General features: G+C 47.6%; 1 protein-coding gene and 1 pseudogene across 1 annotated transcript in view; one reads left to right on the plus strand and one right to left on the minus strand.

Annotated features, from left to right (window-relative positions):
* Positions 1-18,257, plus strand: part of dnai4 (dynein axonemal intermediate chain 4) — an 82,583-nt gene that overhangs the window by 14,885 nt on the left and 49,441 nt on the right. The gene's annotated exons all lie outside the window — the stretch shown is intronic.
* LOC140356757 (tubulin alpha-1C chain pseudogene) lies at positions 4,197-5,648 on the minus strand (annotated as a pseudogene).

The raw sequence follows: 18,257 nt of genomic DNA on the forward strand, positions 1-18,257 counted from the left end.
ACCCACTCTTCAGGCAGATGAGGGACCGACTGAGGCGAACTGGACCCACTCTTCAGGCAGATGAGGGACCGACTGAGGCGAACTGGACCCACTCTTCAGGCAGATGAGGGACCGTGGGAGGCGAGCTGGACCCACTCTTCAGGCAGATGAGGGACCGTCTGAGGCGAACTGGACCCACTCTTCAGGCAGAAGAGGGACCGTCGGTTTAGTCTCAGTACTGCGGCAAGACTGCTCTTCTTTAGGAGAGGCTTTATGACCGTAGTTTTCAAAGACATTGGGAATGTTCCAGATTGAAGCGACATGTTAAATATGTGAGTGATGGTGCTAACAAACTGTTCAGCACAGACTTTAGAAATCTGGAGGCTCACATGTGGAGGCAGCATTTAGATGAACTCAGACTGGTGATGATAGACATGGACAGGTTTGTCAGTTACAGGTGCAAAGTGAGTTAGCTCTAAGTGTCTTGGTGGTTTTAGGGTCATTTTTTGCGTTATGGGATTTATAGCATTTTTAATGTTCTGAACTTTGTCATTAAAGAATAATGCAAACTCATTACACTTTTTTATCAGTTCTAACGGCAGCTGAGCTGGAGGGTTTGTTCATCTGTTACAGTGGCAACAGGACACGTGAGTTGTTACTGCAGCTTCAAATTAGAGACAAAGGCAAATGAGTCTTCTTTGCCCCGGACATTCCATATGAGATTCGTCAACAGCGAGAAGAGTTGCGTCACATTTGTGTGAGAAAGAGAAGACTGAGACCTGGATTTTCCTTCACAGCGACTCTTCTGGTGACTTTTGAAGGTAAAAAGCACATGCTCAGAACATCAGCAGAATCAGAGTTGCACCTCAGGAAAATGCAAAACACAGAGACCTGAACAGCAACAAGAGATGGAGCCACCAGCGTGGAGATACGTTTCTGTTGATTTGAAGAGACTGATGATAGTGATGTGACTTTGTGCTCCACGTTGGCTGTCTGCTTTATTACATGGACTCTGTCTTGTTGCATTCACTCATTTGAGTGCCACTTCACCTGCAGCACCTGGACTCCCCAGGAACCTACGCCAGGATCCTGTTTATGGACTTCAGCTCTGCATCAACACCACCTCCTGCCCTGCTCCAGGACAAGCTCTCCCAGCTCAATGTGCCAGACTCCACCTGCAGGAGGAGCACCGACTCCCCCTGCAGGTGGAGTCGGCTCTCCCCCTGCAGGTGGAGTCGGCGCTCCCCCTGCAGGTGGAGTCGGCTCTCCCCCTGCAGGTGGAGTCGGCGCTCCCCTGCAGGTGGAGTCGGCGCTCCCCCTGCAGGGGGAGTCGGTTCTCCCCCTGCAGGTGGAGTCGGCGCTCCCCCTGCAGGTGGAGTCGGCTCTCCCCCTGCAGGGGGAGCGCCGACTCCACCTGCAGGGGGAGAACCGACTCCCCCTGCAGGGGGAGCGCCGACTCCACCTGCAGGGGAGCGCCGACTCCACCTGCAGGGGGAGAGCCGACTCCACCTGCAGGGGGAGCGCCGACTCCACCTGCAGGGGGAGAGCCGACTCCACCTGCAGGGGAGCGCCGACTCCACCTGCAGGGGGAGAACCGACTCCCCCTGCAGGGGGAGCGCCGACTCCACCTGCAGGGGAGCGCCGACTCCACCTGCAGGGGGAGAGCCGACTCCACCTGCAGGGGGAGCGCCGACTCCACCTGCAGGGGGAGAGCCGACTCCACCTGCAGGGGGAGCGCCCACTCCACCTGCAGGGGGAGCGCCGACTCCACCTGCAGGGGGAGCGCCGACTCCACCTGCAGGGGGAGCGCCGACTCCACCTGCAGGGGGAGCGCCCACTCCACCAGCAGGAGGAGCACTGACTCCACCTGCAGGGGGAGCACTGACGTCCTGACAGATCAAAAGGTAGTGCGTGCGGCTGAGGAAGATATCAGCAAAAAACTTAGAATTCTAAACTTTTTAATCTCTATGCATTCTAGAATATTGTGTCACTGTGGTGATCAGATTTCTTCAGATAACTTCAGTCTTTTGAACAATGCAATATCTTTAGTCATACAATTTTTTCATTCATACATTTTAAAATCAAGCATCATGTAACACTACATTGAATTCGTTAAAAGTGAACCAGAATTCTTCACAAACAAAACGTTTCGACTCGGGCTGCAGCTATCCATCATTTTAGTAATCGAGGAATCCATCGATTCTTTTCTTCGATTAATCGAGTAATCGGTTAATTTTTTTGTACATTCTGTAAACCTTTTAAAAGCATTTTAAGACATTTTCTAAATAAACTTTATCGTTTATTGTAATAAAAAAACAAAACAAAGGAGTTTCTGCTTAAACTAACACATTGTATTCTTAATTTCAAATAAGTTTATCTCCAAAACAGCAACATTTCGCTTCACCAGTCCAAACTGTTCCGTATATAAAGAATATATATAAAGGACTTATTAACTTGTCACCAGACTGTAAACTGTTGCAGTAGCTATGAATTTATTTGCATTTATGTCACATAAATCAAAATCAGAAATGTGTTAGTAAAACTTCATTTTGGGTGGGACCAGTGATGCTGGCCTCCGTGTCATCGCGGATTGTCTGTTTCACATCAGATTCTATGTCATATATTAGTTATAGTTATTCTATATTATATTATATATTATAACATGGTAGGTTAGGTTAGGGTGCACGGTGGCATAGGCAGTTAGCGCTCTTGCCTCCCAAGAAGGAGATTGTGGGTTCGATTCCCGGACCAGACCAACATCACATGATCTCTCTGGGTGGAGTCTGCATGTTCTCCCCGTGTTACCGCGGGTTCTCTCCGGGTTCTCCGGCTTCCTCCCACCGTCCAAAGACATGCATGTGTTAGGCAAAATTGGTGACTGTAAATTGGCCCTAGTGAATGAATGTGAGAGTGAACTGTCTGTAATGTCTATGTCTCTGTGTTGGCCCTGCGACAAGTTGGCCACTGTCCAGGGTGTACCCCGCCTAAGGCCCGAAGTCACTGGGATAGGCTCCAGTCACCCGCGACCCCGAAAGGGAACAAGCGGTAGAAAATGGATGGATGGATTATAACATGGTCGCGGTCCTCCTGCCGTTTCCATGGATGTATTTTCTGTTTCAAGTCACAGCAGAGGAAAGAGCGGTTTGATTTAAACATACGATTGTGGGAAGCAGAGTTGTTGTGTGGGAGAGCGCGGGGGGCTGCGAGTGTGGGACGGAGGGTCCGCGGTGGCGGGGCGAGGACACGGGGGCTGGGGGGGGGGGCGGCGGCGCGCAGAGCTAGTTAGAATTGCAGCCTGTGACACCGTGCTTTTACACAACTCTTCCCGGTCTCTCTGTTGTACTTCAGTTGCTTCAGGAACAAGCTCCGGAAGAAACAAAAGCGTTCCGTGCTGTCCGCGCACCACAGATTCACATGTTTTTAATCAAATTTGTAAATTAAACGAATCATCGAGGCATTTTTTGTAATCAATTCCCTATTTTCGACTCTCATCCAAGAGTAATTTTCAATCTGCAGATCTAGTCTGAGAACTCTGATCACTGGTCACTGATAATGGCTGTTAACTGTTTCACTTGATACTTCAACAAAGTCCTATTGTAAGATCGCTGCAGCTACCTCAGCTACCTTATTAGCATTTTTTTTTTTTTTCTCCTTAATTCCTTTTTCAAACCATCTCTTTCCTTGCTTAGAATCTTCACCTCATTGTCCTCAAAGGAGTGGTCTGTGGCTTTAAGATGAGGATACATGGCGCTCTGTGGTCCAGTATGTTCAGACTTAAACCTGGCATGTGCCAGGTTTAAGTCTGAACATACTGGTTGTATACAATAGTGTTTTGAAGCCATGCGGTGGGAGACGTTCTGGCCATTCTGATGCTAACCAGGTACTCATCAGTGATGAGGAAGCGACAGTCATCTTACAATAGGATTTTGATAGCCCATTACAGGTCTGTTAGGATACAAAGAAAGTGAAAATGGTAAACAGCCATTATCAGGTGATTCCACCTGGTGGGCAGGGCCCATCTGGTGGAATCACCAAGTTCTCAGACTAGATCCGTTGATTTAGAATGGCTCTTGGAAGAGCAAAATCATCTTGTTTTTTTAAAACAGAGTCTAGATGACAACTGAATCTTTTCCCTCAATGGAACACTCCTGGACGAATGAGTGATTACACCGAGTTGCTTCGAACCCGGAATAAATTTTAAGATCCATGTTAAAACATTTCTAGCTTATAAAGAATAGAACAGTGAATAGATTTGAACAGTTCAAAACAAGTTAATAATCCTCTCCCTCATCCCCTCCATCCACAGAGTCAGCTCCCACTTCCTCATAATCTTTCTCTAAGGCGGCCATGTCCTCTCTGGCCTCGGAGAACTCTCCCTCTTCCATCCCTTCTCCCACATACCAGTGCACAAAGGCGCGCTTGGCGTACATCAGGTCAAACTTGTGGTCCAGTCTGGCCCAGGCCTCTGCGATGGCCGTGGTGTTGCTCATCATGCACACGGCTCTCTGCACTTTGGCCAGGTCTCCTCCAGGGACCACTGTGGGGGGCTGGAAGTTGATGCCCACCTTGAAACCTGTGGGACACCAGTCGACAAACTGGATGGTGCGCTGGGTCTTAATGGAGGCAATGGCAGAGTTGACATCTTTGGGAACCACATCACCTCTGTAAAGCAGGCAGCAGGCCATGTACTTGCCATGACGAGGGTCACATTTGACCATCTGGCTGGCGGGCACAAAGCAGGCATTGGTAATGTCAGCCACTGTCATTTGCTCATGATAAGCCTTCTCAGCAGAGATGACTGGGGCATAGGTGACTAAAGGGAAGTGGATACGAGGATAGGGAACTAGGTTGGTCTGAAACTCTGTAAGATCCACATTTAGAGCACCATCAAAGCGAAGAGAAGCTGTGATGGAGGACACAATCTGACTCATGAGCCTGTTCAAATTGGTGTAGGTTGGGCGCTCAATATCAAGGTTTCTATGGCAGATTTCATAGATGGCTTCATTATCTACCATGAAGGCACAGTCGGAGTGCTCCAAGGTAGTGTGGGTGGTCAAAATGGCGTTGTAGGGCTCCACCACAGCAGTGGACACCTGAGGAGCAGGATAGATTGAGAACTCCAGCTTAGACTTCTTGCCATAGTCGACAGAAAGACGCTCCATCAGCAAAGAAGTGAAGCCAGAGCCAGTTCCACCGCCAAAGCTGTGAAACACTAGGAAGCCCTGCAGACCTGTGCACTGGTCACTCAGCTTTCGAATCTTATCCAGTACGCAGTCAATAATTTCTTTGCCGATTGTGTAATGCCCACGAGCGTAGTTGTTAGCAGCATCTTCTTTGCCAGTAATGAGTTGCTCAGGGTGAAATAGCTGACGGTACACCCCAGTACGAACCTCATCTATTACAGTTGGCTCTAGGTCAACAAACACGGCTCTGGGTACATGTTTTCCTGCCCCCGTTTCACTGAAAAAGGTGTTAAAAGAGTCGTCTCCTCCGCTTACAGTCTTGTCACTGGACATCTGTCCGTCAGGTTGAATGCCATGCTCCAAACAGTACAGCTCCCAGCATGCATTACCAATCTGCACACCGGCCTGCCCCACATGCACCGAGATGCACTCACGCATGATTCACGGTTTGGTTGTGGAGAGGTTTATGAACACTTTTGTCTTTGCCGCCGGCGGCCACGCTGTGTTGTTGTGGTTGTTGTTGTTGTGTTACTTTTAATGGCGGTTGGTAGCTAATTGAAAGGGTGGGTGCATTTCTTCTTCTTTGGTGTTTAATCACGTTTGGTATCCAAGTGTTCTTCTGCTTCTTCTTTCGTGTTTTACGGTTGTTGTTGTTGTTGTTGTTGTTTTATGGTGGTTGGCATCCAAGTGTTGCATTACCACCAGACTTTATTCCTCAGACATTGTCGTAGTCCTCAGGTTGGTATCCAAGTATTCCCGCCACCCACAACAGTGTTGTACGCTTGCTTCAAAGCAGTTCAAAGCACATCAGGTCTTCAAAGCAGAATGGAACCCTATCATGCAATGGCAGGAGCGCCCTCTACTGGACAATGGATTTGTTAATAAATACACAATACTTCTCCCTCTTTGGTGTTTTATGGCGGTTGGTATCCGTTACATTACCGCCACCTACTGTAGTTTTACGTCTTAGACTTTATTATTTCGACTTAATTATTTTTCTTCTTCTTTGGTGTTTTATGGCGATTGGTATCCAAGTGTTACACTACCACCACCTACACGCAATGACCAGATTCAACGATCTTTTGTGTTGTTGTTGTTTTATCCAAGTGAAGCGTTACATTACCGCCAGACTTTATTTTCTAGACTTTATTCTTTCCTTTAGACTTCATTCTTCAGATTCCGACCGGCTTTATTCCAGAGCTGACTCTTCTTCATCTTCCTCTCCTTCTTTGGTGTTTGGTGCTTCCGCCGTACAGCTTTATTCTTTAGGCTTCATTCTTTAGGCTTTGATACTTCCATTGTTGTCGTTGCTTGGCAGCCGTGCATCTACTGGATTGGGCGAGGACAGGAGACCAGCGACACCTCCACCTCCATTTCTTTACTCTGATCACTCTGATTCCCCAAAAGTAGACTTCCTTTACTCTGACTCCCATTTAGCGCCTTTAGCCTGTTTTATATTTCTGCCCATTCAAGCTCTTTTGTTCCAAGGAATCTTCCTGCAGCTTTAGCAATGATCCTGATCCTTTCAGTTCTTTTGAGTTTGAGCAGCACAGTTTATAACATCCACCATAAAGAGAACAACATCCTCTATCCACAACCAGGGTATTCTCATTCATTCTGGAACCTCCACACTTGGAACCTCCACGCTTGGAACCTCCACACACTTGGGAGCAACGCTGGCTTCTCTCACTTCGCTCTGGCTGTGAGCAGCATTGGCTTCTTTCACTGTATTTACTTTCACATCTTAGGCACAGGTACCAGACCTCCTGTCTGGTACCTGTGCCTAAGACACCGCGCCCCAAAGACCTCAACAGCTTCAGGCCAGTGGCTCTCACGTCCCACCTGATGAAGACACTGGAGCGGCTAGTCCTGGACCACCTCCGCTCCACCGTGAGCTCAGCCATGGACCCGCTGCAGTTTGCATATCGGTCTGGCATCGGAGTGGAGGACGCCGTCATCTCCCTGCTGCACCGCTCTCTCTCTCACCTGGAAAAGCCTGGCAGCTCTGTGAGGATTCTGTTCTTCGATCTTTCCAGCGCCTTCAACACCATCCAGCCGCTGCTCCTGAGGGACAAGCTGGAGACGGCTGGTGTGGAGTATGACCTGGCAGAGTGGATCCTGGACTACCTCACAGACCGACCCAAGTTTGTGAGAGCCCGGAACTGTGTGTCTGACACTCGGACCTGCAGTGTGGGGGCGCCCCAGGGCACTGTCCTCGCACCCTTTCTCTTCACCCTTTACACTGCAGACTTCAGACATGACACGGACAGCTGTGTCCTGCAGAAGTTCTCTGACGACTCTGCCATCATCGGACTTATCACAGACGACGATGACGCGGAGTACAGAGGACTGGAGCAGGACTTTGTGGACTGGTGTCAGCGGAACCACCTCCTCATCAACGCGGGGAAGACCAAGGAGATGGTGGTGGATTTCCGCAGACGCCACCCCACTGCCCCCTCACCAGTGAACATCCAGGGACGGGACATTGAGAGAGTGACTCATACAAGTACCTGGGTGTTCATCTGAACCACAAACTGGACTGGACTCATAACACAGACTGTACAGGAAGAGCCAGAGTCGGCTCTACCTCCTGAGGAGACTCAGGTCTTTTGGAGTGACAGGGCCACTCCTGACAGGGCCACTCCTGAAGACCTTCTACGACTCTGTGGTGGCATCAGCCCTCCTGTATGGTGTGGCCTGCTGGAGCAGCAGCATCACAGAGAGGGAGAGGAGGAAGCCGGACAGAGTCATCAAGAAGTCCAGCTCCGTCCTGGGCTGTGCTCTGGACTCGGTGCAGGAGGTGGGGGACAGGAGGGTCCTGGCTAGATTCACATCTATGCTGGACCATGAGTGTCACCCCCTGCAGGACACTCTCTCCGCTCTGGAGAGCAGCTTCAGTGAGAGACTGATCCACCCTCAATGTGTGAAGGAAAGGTTCCGTAGGTCTTTCCTTCCTGCTGCTGTCAGACTTTATAACAAAAACTGTTAGTACTGAACACTCGCAATACTGACCTAACCTAATACTGATGTGCAATTCTGTCATATGTGCAATTGCTGTTGGAATTCATGCGCAATTCATGTGCAATTACTATGAAATTCATGTGCAATCTATGTGCTGTCGTGACACATATTCATGTGCAATTACTGTCGTGATCACATGCAATGGTATTTATGTATTTATTTATTCATTTGTCTATGGGAGTTTTTATTTATTTATAGGAGATCTTCTACTGAAAGTGTTTTTCAGACTTCCTATAAGTGATCTGTTCTGTTCTTCTGTATCTACCTCTGGATCTACCTGTGTTGCACCAATGAAATTTCCCCATGTGGGACAATAAAGGAATATCTTATCTTATCTTATCTTTATTTGACACTTTCTTGACTGCATACGCATAGGATATACCTTGAGAGTCCTTCATTTTCTGCACCTCAGCAGCTCTTTTGCTGAACCTGCATCTCCTGTAGGCAGAGCTATGTTCTTCCCCACAGTTACAGCACTTCAGTTTAGCTCCTCCGTCACACTTCCCATACTCGTGATCTCCTGCACATTTACCACATCTTTGCTTCCCTCTGCAGACTGCTGCAATATGCCCAAAGCGCCGGCACTTGAAACAACGCAGGGGTGGCGGAACATATGGGCTGACACCATAGCTCATGTATCCAAGGAACACCTCACTAGGCAGGCATTTCCCTTCAAGTTTTATCATTACCGACAGGCTGTCACATCTTACCCCAAACCGGGTTGTTTTCAACCGCCTAGCGTCCACAACCTTAGCTCCAGTTAAATTCTCCTTTACGTCATCAACAGTCACCATCGTAGGGACGCCTCTGATAACTCCTCTGACTGTGTTTCTTTCAGTGTCCGAAACAAGAATGTTCTTTCCATCCAGACTTTAAATCCCAATTGTTTTCCTTTGCTGAGCCGCGTATTTGCACACAACCAGCAGCGCGCCATCTCCATGACCTCTCGACTCCTTGACCTCTCCCACAGCCTTATATAGACTCGTCGTCAATGCAAACGGGATCCACTCCTTAAAGTACGCATAACCCTGTGCAAGCTTCATGATCACCTTACACACTTTGCTCTCATCCCTGATGATAGCAGCTTCATCCTGCTTCTCACTTCCAGAACCCTCGGAAGCTAATGGACATTTTACATTTCCGGACACCAACAGCCAGAAAAGATTGCTTCTCCTCGCTGTCCAGAACGCTACTTACCATCGATCCACTCCCCTCCGCCATCTCCTGTCCCTCCAGACTGCCCACAGCGTAGAACCGACTTTCCAGGGGCCCTGTGTAAAACACATACTTTGAAGGGTTGGGGGAAAGAAGTAATGAAGTGTAAAAAGTTAGGTCTAAAAAATTAAGTCCAAAGAATGAAGTCTGAAGAATAAAGTCTAACTACAGTCGGTGGCGGTAAAACATAAAACACCAAAGAAGAAGAACATGCTTTGAACACGTGCAACTACAGTAGGCGGCAGTAATGCACCTCATTGGATAAAGTCTATTTGATAAAGTCTAAGGAATAAAGTCTGGCGGTAATGTAACACAAGTGTCTGTCAAATGTGACATATACCAAGGTGATGCTCTGTCCCCACTGCTGTTCTGCAGAGGTCTGGACCCCCTCACTGCTGATCTGCAGAGGTCTGAACCCCCTCACTGCTGTTCTGCAGAGGTCTGAACCCCCTCACTGCTGTTTTGCAGAGGTCTGAACCCCCTCACTGCTGTTCTGCAGAGGTCTGAACCCCCTCACTGCTGTTCTGCAGAGGTCTGAACCCCCTCACTGCTGTTCTACAGAGGTTTGAACCCCTTCAGCCAAATATCAACAAAACTGACTATGGATACCGACTCAGGAATGGAGCTATCATCAGTCTACTCCTCTACATGGATGACATCAAGCTGTATGCTAAGAGCGAGCGGGGCATTGACTCCCTGATCCACACCACCAGGATCTACAGCTCAGATATCAGAATGTCATTGGGACTAGAGAAGTGTGGTGATGGTGACTAAGAGAGGGAAGGTGGTCCACACAGAGGGAAGGTGGTCCACACAGAGGGAAGGTGGTCCACACAGAGGAGGTCTCACTCCCAGAAGGAACAATAGCAGACATTGAGGACAGTTACAAGTACCTGGGAATCCCACAGGCAAATGGCAACCTCGATAAGGTAACAAGGAAAGCTGCTACGGCCAAATACCTACAACGAATGAGGCAAGTCCTCAGAAGCAGCTCAATGACAAGAACAAGTCCCGGGCAGTAAACAGCTTCGCGCTGCCAGTGATCAGACCCTGCCACGCCCTGCCAGTGATCAGACCCTGCCACGCCCTGCCAGTGATCAGACCTTGCAGGAATAATCAGTTGGCCAAAGGAGGCGATACAGACCACAGATGTTAAGACACAAAAGCTCCTGACCATGGAGGGTTCCATGCCAAATCCAGCACCCTGAGACTGTACACTAGCACCCTGAGACTGTACACTAGCCGTAAGGAAGGAGACGGGGACTAGTGAGTGTGAGAGCCACTATCCAGGACGAAACGTCCAAGATCCATAAGTAAATCAAGGACAAGGCTCCTACAGAGGACGTGCTCAGTGAATGTCTCAGACAATGAGGAACAGAGGATGATGAGGTGCTGGAGGGACCATCATGGGAGGACACGCCCCTACATAGGAGGACAAGCCCCTACATGGAGAACACTTCCCTACATGGGAGGACACGCCCCTACACGGAGGACACGCCCCTACATGGGATGTACCACCGGAACATAACTGATCACGAAATCCTACCAATGGTTAGAAAGAGCCGGTCTGAAGGACAGAGGCCCTGATCATGGCAGCACAGGAGCAGGACCTGAACACCAGATCAATAGAGGCCCAGACCCAAGGTGTAGGCTGTGCAAAGGGCCCTGAGACCATCCCACACATAACTGCAGGTGCAGTTGCTGCAGGGACAGCATACATGGAGCTCCATCACCAGGAGCTGGCATAGTGTACAGAAACATCTGTGCAGAGTACGGGCTGGAGACCCCTAGGACAAAGTGGGAAACACCTCCAAAGGTGGAGAACGACCGAGACAAGGTCCTCTGGGACTTCCAGATACAGACAGACAGAATGGTAATGGAACCAACCGGACATAGTTGTGGTCTCAAGGGTCAGAGGAAAGCCGTGGTGGTGGACATTGCAGTACATGGGATACAAGGAACAGCAAAGATACTGAGGACCCAAGCTTGAAAAGGGGACCACCCATTTTTTTATTTATATATATATATATCATTGCTTCCTGCTTCCGAAGAGTGCACACGCTTTTTCGCTCGCTCCGCTTGCTATCGCTGCTTTCCTTATTTATTTTGCTTTTTAATCAGTTTTTGTCTTCCAAACATTTTTGCTTTAGACTTTTTCAAGTAAACCAAGGATTTTAAGAACATTTTTCCAGTTTTAACGACATATCTGACGCCAGCGACATGTCCGAGAGAAGAAGGGAGAAAGACTGTGAACGCTGTCGGAAATATCAACAAGAAATTAATGAGCTGAAAACACGGATATTTGTTTTGGGATCTGAAAAAGTTCTTCACGATACCATTCCTGTGTCAACCGATGGTAAGAAGAGCACACTTTTTACAAGAATAACTGCTACTTTCAACCTAAACCGCAGTGACTCTGTGTCGTTTCCAAAACTGTCTAAAAACCAGAAAGACCAGGCTGTTTCTTGGAACAAACTTGGCCTAAACGACACAAAGATAACGCACCTAAAATGCAGCTCACAAACAGATTTTTACCACTTTCAGAGATGGAATTAAATGAAAAAAGGAAAGATGACGTCGCCAAAATACAGCAAGGAGGAACTGGGCCAAAAGCCAAGGTCACACGGATTGTTTTGATTGGAGATGGGGCAATAAGTCACGTGACGCATGAAAAGATAAACACACATTTTTTTCCAAGCGCCACTGTTTCTGAGATAACGTCACTCCTTCCAAATATTATGGCTAAGCATGGAGGAGCTAAACAGCTGATTGTGCACGTGGGTGCAGTGGACATGCGGCGGGAACAGACTGAAGTTTTGAAAAAAGACTTCTTGAAGTTGTTCGACGTGCTTGATAAAATGGAAATCAAAACATTCATAAGTGGACCTCTTCCAAACATCGTCAGGAGGATAAACAAGTTTAGCCGGCTTCTTCAGCTGAACACATGGCTGTCCAAAGAGTGTGCCCGGAGAGGACTACACTACATTGAGAACTTCTATCTATTTTGGAAACGACAGGACCTGTTTAAGAGAAATGGCCCCCACCTATGCAGAGGTGGAGTGAGGGTGCTGACAGAGAACCTTCTCCACGCTCTGAGGCATTGGACTGGGCCTGGACAGGGTCCTGAGCAGATAGTTAGAGAAAAGAGGAATGAGAGAAGAATTCCTGCTCCATCAGCCAGAGACCGAGCCAATGTTTCAACATCAAAAGCACCACAACCTCAGCCTCCACCAAAGGATTCATCAGCAGCTGCTCCACCACCACCAGCAAAGGATTCAGCTCCAGCTGCTCCACATTCACCTCCACCGCCTCCAGCAAAGGAACAATCTTCAAAGGCCTTGGACCCATCTGCGACAGGCCCAACAACATCCCTGTCATCGCCCCTGCCTTCAGACCATCCCTGGGTTCCCCCTGCAACATCTACTCCCACTAAAGATTCATCACTCTCCTTCTCATCTCCACTCTCACCCATGGGCCTTCCCAGCCATTTTGAAAGTCTGATCAAATCAGGTATCAAGATGGCTCCACTCACGCCCAATATAGCAAGATCAAAGGCTATGTCAATACTTATCAACTCTTCCCTGCACAAGCCGACTACACCAACAAAAGCCCCACCACCCATCGCCTCTCACCTGGTTCCAAACTCTCCTCGGCTACAAAAGCCCCACCACCCATCCAACCTCGCCTTTCACCTGGTATCTCCCATAGCTAGGATGCACTGGGTCTCAGCGTTGCCGAGACTTATTGTCATATTAGAACTCAAACCAAATCGGGGCCCTATGTAAAAAGAGCCCCCCCTAGTGCTATTTCTGTAGTCACATCATCACACAGATGGAAAAACAAAATGCGAGTCAGGCCCAATCTGAGAAATGTGATTCATATTCCCTGTGAAAAGCTAAAGCCCAGTCCCACTGAAACTAGTCTGAAACTTGCTGTGCTAAATGTCAGATCCTTATCTAACAAATCACTCTTAATTAATAATTTTATTTCTTCTAATAATCTTGATTTTATATTTTTAACTGAAACATGGCTTGACAAAAACACATGAAATGTAGTTCTGATAGAATCTGCTTCACCTAACTTTAAATTTGAATCTGAAACACGAGAAAACAAAAAAAGGGGTGGAGTCTGTGCAATCTTTAGAGATGAAATAATTACCCGCAGGTTGTCTTTTGGGGTGTTTTCATCATTTGAGTATGTCTCCTTTAAAATGGAGCTAAAACAGTCTCATTCTCTTCATTGTTTTATACAAGCCTCCCCAACACTGCCAAAGTTTTATTGATGCTTTTACTGAGATGTTTCAGTCGTATGCACAGACTTTGATGGTTTGGTCATTACAGGTGAATTTAATGTGCATGTTGATAATATTTGTGACAGAAACGCTAAAGAGCTCGATGCTGTCCTTGAAACCTTCAGTCTTACTCAGCATGTGAGAGGCCCCACCCACAGCAAAGGACACACTCTAGATCTCATAATTACAAAGGGGGTAAATATTTCAAATGTTAATGTGATCGATGTTGCTCTGTCTGATCATTTCTGTGTCTTCTTTGACATGTCTGTTTCTCCCAAACCACCGGTTGGTCCTGCAGTTGTTCAGAGGCTGGTCCTGCAGTTGTTCAGAGGAGACACATAAATGATGGCACAGGTGCACTGTTTATGGAAATGATAAACTTTGAAAATGTCTCATGTTCTAATGTGAATGATTTGTGTTTTGAATGTTCTGGACACCATCGCCCCTATGAAGGCTAAAATGGTTCAAAATAAGCAGAAGGCTCCATGGAGACATGATGATTCGGTCAGGGCACAGAAAAGGGAGTGCCGCAGGGCCGAACGGAAATGACCCAAGTCAAAGCTCCAGGTTCAAAAAGAGATTTACAAAGAGAAGCTGAACATGTACAGCCTCATTTTATGTAGAACTAGGGAAAGATATTTCTCTGAAATTATTGGAAGCTGCAGTAACAACTCACGTGTCCTGTTTGCCACAGTAACAGATGAACAAACCCTCCAGCTCAGCTGCCGTTAGAACTCATTTCCACATCCAAGTGTAATGAGTTTGCATTATTCTTTAATGACAAAGTTCAGGGCATTAAAAATGCTATAAATCCCACAATGCAAAAAAACACCCTAAAACCACCAAGACACTTAGAGCTAACGCACTTTGCACCTGTAACTGACAAAACTGTCCATGAGATCATCACCAGTCTGAGTTCATCTACATGCTGCCTCCATGTGTGAGCCTCCAGATTTCTAAAGTCTGTGCTGAACAGTTTGTTAGCACCATCACTCACATAGTTAACATGTCGCTTCAATCTGGAACATTCCCAATGTCTTTGAAAACTGCGGTCATAAAGCCTCTCCTAAAGAAGAGCAGTCTTGATGCTGCAGTCCTGAGTCATGACCGGCCCATCTCTAATCTGACATTTTGGGGCAAAGTCCTTGAAAAGGTTGTTTACAACAGTCACAGATTTCCACTTAATAAACAACTCATTAGATGTTTTTCAGTCAGGTTTTAGACCTCATCACAGCACTGAGACTAATCTTGTCAAGGTGACAAATGACATCCTCCTGAACACTGACATGGGCAAAGCTTCAGTCTTAATTCTGTTGGATCTTTATGCTGCTTTTGACACTGTCGATCATGGGACCCTCTTACAGAGACTAGAGGACTGGGTGGGCATCACTGGCCCCGCCCTAAACCGGTGAAGGTCCTATCTGGAAGACAGGAAGTACTTTGTGTCTCAGACCACATGCCCCTGACCTGTGGAGTGCCCCAAGGGTCAGTCCTGGGTCCCCTTCTGTTCAACCTCTACATGCTGCCGTTAGGTCAGCTGATGTCCTATCACAATGATGCAGACGAGTCAGATCTATGTTTCACTGTCACAGGTGAATCTGGACCAGTGGATTCACTCTGTCACTGCAACAACAGATCAGTGTGTGGACCGGGCCTCCTGCTGGTGCCAGAGGGCCTCCTGCTGGTACCAGAGGGCTTCCTGCTGGTGTCAGAGGGCCTCCTGCTGGTGCCAGAGGGCCTCCTGCTGGTGCAACAGATCAGTGTGTGGAGCAGAACAACTTTCTCCAGCTGAACTCAGACAAGACTGAAATCATCGTCTTTGTCACAGAAACAAAGAGAAAATGTCAGCGTCACCTCCAGAGTCTCGCTCTAAAACCTACAAACCAAGTTATAAACCTGGGGGTAATAATGGACTCAGACTTGAATTTTAAAAGCCATGTCAATTCAATCAGTAGCTTTTTAAAAAACATTGCCAAAATCAAAAGTATAGTGTCTAAACCAGACTTGGACAGACTTATCTGTGCATTTGTCTCCAGTAGATTAGACTGTAACGGCGGCTCACTGGTCTCTCCAAACGAGCTGTAAAACAGCTGCAGTTCATCCAGAACGCTGCTGCTCGGGTCCTGACTAGAACCAGGAAGTACCATCACATTAGTCCTGACTAGAACCAGGAAGTACCATCACATTAGTCCTGACTAGAACCAGGAAGTACCATCACATTAGTCCTGACTAGAACCAGGAAGTACAATCACATTAGTCCTGACTAGAACCAGGAAGTACCATCACATTAGTCCTGACTAGAACCAGGAAGTACCATCACATTAGTCCTGACTAGAACCAGGAAGTACCATCACATTAGTCCTGTTCTCAGGGACCGGCCTCCTGCTGGTGCCAGAGTCAGGACTAAACATGGACAGGCCTCCTGCTGGTGCTCAGAGTCAGGACTAAACATGGAGCGGCCTCCTGCTGGTGCCAGAGTCAGGACTAAACATGGACCGGCCTCGTGCTGGTGCCAGAGTCAGGACTAAACATGGACCGGCCTCCTGCTGGTGCCAGAGTCAGGACTAAACATGGACCGGCCTCCTGCTGGTGCCAGAGTCAGGACTAAACATGGACCGGCCTCCTGCTGGTGCCAGAGTCAGGACTAAACATGGACCGGCCTCCTGCTGGTGCCAGAGTCAGGACTAAACATGGACCGGCCTCCTGCTGGTGCCAGAGTCATGTGACTGAAAGGATTTTTCTTTGCACTCTTCTCTTTTGTGTCTTAAATTGTTTTGTGCTGTAATTTCTTTGTGATTTTAATGATTTTTTCCCGTCGTGTGAAGCACTTTGAAATGTGCAACACAAATAAACTTGCTTCATATAAACACCCATCATTATTTTTGTGCTAAACGGTTTGATAGAATTATGTTCTGACTTCATTCCTTTTGAGTGGTTTTTAATCCACTCTAAGACAGTTCTCTGTGAGACGCATCCAGATAAAATAAGCCTTTATTTGTCACACAATGGGGAAATTTCGGTGTTGCAACGCAAGTAGATACAGAAGTAAAAGAACAGATAAGTGATCTAATGCTGCCTCTCTAAACATGTCCTTTAATTCACAATACTTTAGTTTCCTTCACCTTTTCTTACTTCACCTTTGACCTGAAACAAGCATTAGATCTGATTTATCATTCTTAACTGTGATGTCCTGTGTCATGTTGTCCTCCACTGTGATGTCCTGTGTCATGTTGTCCTCCACTGTGATGTCCTGTGTCATGTTGTCCTCCACTGTGATGTCCTGTGTCATGTTGTCTTCCACTGTGATGTCCTGTGTCATGTTGTCCTCCACTGTGATGTCCTGTGTCATGTTGTCCTCCACTGTGATGTCCTGTGTCATGTTGTCCTCCACTGTGATGTCCTGTGTCATGTTGTCCTCCACTGTGATGTCCTGTGTCATGTTGTCCTCCACTGTGATGTCCTGTGTCATGTTGTCCTCCACTGTGATGTCCTGTGTCATGTTGTCCTCCACTGTGATGTCCTGTGTCATGTTGTCTTCCACTGTGATGTCCTGTGTCATGTTGTCTTCCACTGTGATGTCCTGTGTCATGTTGTCCTCCACTGTGATGTCCTGTGTCATGTTGTCCTCCACTGTGATGTCCTGTGTCATGTTGTCTTCCACTGTGATGTCCTGTGTCATGTTGTCCTCCACTGTGATGTCCTGTGTCATGTTGTCTTCCACTGTGATGTCCTGTGTCATGTTGTCTTCCACTGTGATGTCCTGTGTCATGTTGTCTTCCACTGTGATGTCCTGTGTCATGTTGTCTTCCACTGTGATGTCCTGTGTCATGTTGTCTTCCACTGTGATGTCCTGTGTCATGTTGTCCTCCACTGTGATGTCCTGTGTCATGTTGTCCTCCACTGTGATGTCCTGTGTCATGTTGTCTTCCACTGTGATGTCCTGTGTCATGTTGTCCTCCACTGTGATGTCCTGTGTCATGTTGTCCTCCACTGTGATGTCCTGTGTCATGTTGTCTTCCACTGTGATGTCCTGTGTCATGTTGTCTTCCACTGTGATGTCCTGTGTCATGTTGTCTTCCACTGTGATGTCCTGTGTCATGTTGTCCTCCACTGTGATGTCCTGTGTCATGTTGTCTTCCACTGTGATGTCCTGTGTCATGTTGTCCTCCACTGTGATGTCCTGTGTCATGTTGTCCTCCACTGTGATGTCCTGTGTCATGTTGTCCTCCACTGTGATGTCCTGTGTCATGTTGTCCTCCACTGTGATGTCCTGTGTCATGTTGTCCTCCACTGTGATGTCCTGTGTCATGTTGTCCTCCACTGTGATGTCCTGTGTCATGTTGTCCTCCACTGTGATGTCCTGTGTCATGTTGTCTTCCACTGTGATGTCCTGTGTCATGTTGTCTTCCACTGTGATGTCCTGTGTCATGTTGTCCTCCACTGTGATGTCCTGTGTCATGTTGTCCTCCACTGTGATGTCCTGTGTCATGTTGTCTTCCACTGTGATGTCCTGTGTCATGTTGTCCTCCACTGTGATGTCCTGTGTCATGTTGTCTTCCACTGTGATG

This window comes from Eucyclogobius newberryi, unplaced genomic scaffold, assembly GCF_026437365.1.
Source record: "Eucyclogobius newberryi isolate DKJ021-1_F unplaced genomic scaffold, fEucNew1.0.hap1 SCAF_12, whole genome shotgun sequence".
NCBI classification, from domain to species: Eukaryota; Metazoa; Chordata; class Actinopteri; order Gobiiformes; family Gobiidae; genus Eucyclogobius; species Eucyclogobius newberryi.